The sequence below is a fragment of the Rhinichthys klamathensis genome, unplaced genomic scaffold, assembly GCF_029890125.1.
Source record: "Rhinichthys klamathensis goyatoka isolate OS25496 unplaced genomic scaffold, OSU_Roscu_1.1 h1tg000040l_1, whole genome shotgun sequence".
Taxonomy (NCBI): Eukaryota; Metazoa; Chordata; class Actinopteri; order Cypriniformes; family Leuciscidae; genus Rhinichthys; species Rhinichthys klamathensis.
Window position 1 is genome coordinate 4,778,553 of NW_026606587.1, and position 2,054 is coordinate 4,780,606.

Genomic DNA, 2,054 nt, shown 5'->3' on the forward strand with positions numbered 1-2,054 from the left:
TCACTAAGTCAAAATAGAGATGTGCTGATATTAAAATTCTGGTTGATACTGATAAACCAGATAAATAGCCAATGTTAAAATTCTACACTATTTAGTCTAAATAAATAAAAACTAAAATGAATTGTGAATTTGTAATATACAATATGAAAAATCTATATTTTGAGATTCTCTAAAGATTAAATTGTGGTGTTGACAAATTAAAGATTAACTTTAAGTGAGTGTTAGATGACGACAAAGGTAATCAAGTATACATAATTATATCTAATATTTAGGGATACCAATAAATAAATAAATATATACATCCAATATCATCCGATAATCAATATACCATGCATCCCTGTTAAAAAAAAATTTTTGGGACTTTGGCCCTCATCAGATTTATCTGTTTTGCTGGCTAATGTTCAATGCTGCTATTATTATTATTTTATTTTGGTTTATTTTGAAAATTCAGAAAAAAAGATGGAAAAAAGCTTCACACTCCTCCAACCATTACAATATTCTGTTTGTATATATTTTTTTTTCATTTATTTTTTTTAATTATAGGCCTACAACATAAGCAAGCACCTGAACCTCATAGTCTAGAATGTATTATTGACATAGTGTACCGAGAGGGAACACAATCACCTAGTTGTTGTTTAATATCACTTTCTATGCTTAATGTGATACTCGCCAAAAATTTTGTTTTTGAATTTTCCCTGTTTGCACTGATCACAATGCCATCTCATATCAAGTCGATACAGACAACTTCCTCTTTCACTGATTTCCTCAAAAAGCCTTCGTAGCAAGTATTGGACAGTTGTGGCAACTTTAGCACTATAATATCAAAGGATGGAGTTTTGATGTTGTGTTAACAGGACAAATATGAGAACAGGATTTTAGGTACATGTGTTTTTGTTCAGGTTTTTGATCAGGTACAGTGGTAGAGATAGATGTATTATTTAAGTGAGATTACAAAGGGAAACCAGAAATGAAATGTCAGATGAATACTTATTGATATTAAATACATTTTAGGCAAGCACATCAGTCTACTTTTCAAACTCTGTATATAAAATTGTGTGTAATTGTATGTATGTGGAGCAAAAGAATGTTTGAGCTGACATTAATGCTCAAAATTATGAAATTAAAAAAAGTCTACTAAATATAGTATATTTGTTATGTGGTCTCAGAATGAATGTGAGAAATAGGCCTACATTTATGATGGTTTAAGCTTAAATCCATTGCATAAATGACAAGACAACGTGTTCATCACTGATTTAGAATTTAAATGTGTACTTGACCAGCTTTTTCCTTTTTAAAAAGTTTTACTCAAAAAAAAAGAATAAAACACTTTTTAAATCAGTTTAAAGACATGTACAATCACATCATGAAGACTCCAATCATCCGTTGTGAAAAAAGAAGTTCACTTAATTGTATTGAATGCGCAATTGTAGTGTACCTCAAATATTAAACTTACTGTATATGTGGTAACACTTTTTTTTGGATAGTCCATTTTACTAACTTTGCAAATTGTCAACTTATTCTACTATTCCAAACCCTAAAACCTAACAGTATACTAACAGTCTTAGTTGACAAGTTGAAAAGTCACTTAATAGAAAGTCAGTAAAGTGGATAATCAAATTAAGTGTAGCATTATATATTTTTTTAAAACATACTTGCAGACAATATATTAATGAAATAAAAGACAATTTAAGTGTACTTAAAGAGAGTACACTTTCTTGACTGTTTTTTTTTAAGTGCACTATGTAATAATGCCAAATGTTTTACTTTAAAGTGGTGTATTTTTTTTATAATATTATTTTAATAATCTTTTGTCATGCTTTAGAGAATAATTTTAACTGTAGAGTATTATTTGCTATTACATTTAAAGTTATTATACTTTAAATGTACTAAATTGCAGTTTCATCCGTACAAATGTGTAATAACAAATATATTTAAATACATGACATAAGTTTAAGTAGAAATGGCATTAAAGTGTATTTTAGTTTACCATAACCATTTATCAGTACATTCAGCAGTACACTTTCACCCCATTTTGAAGACAATAGAGGTAATTA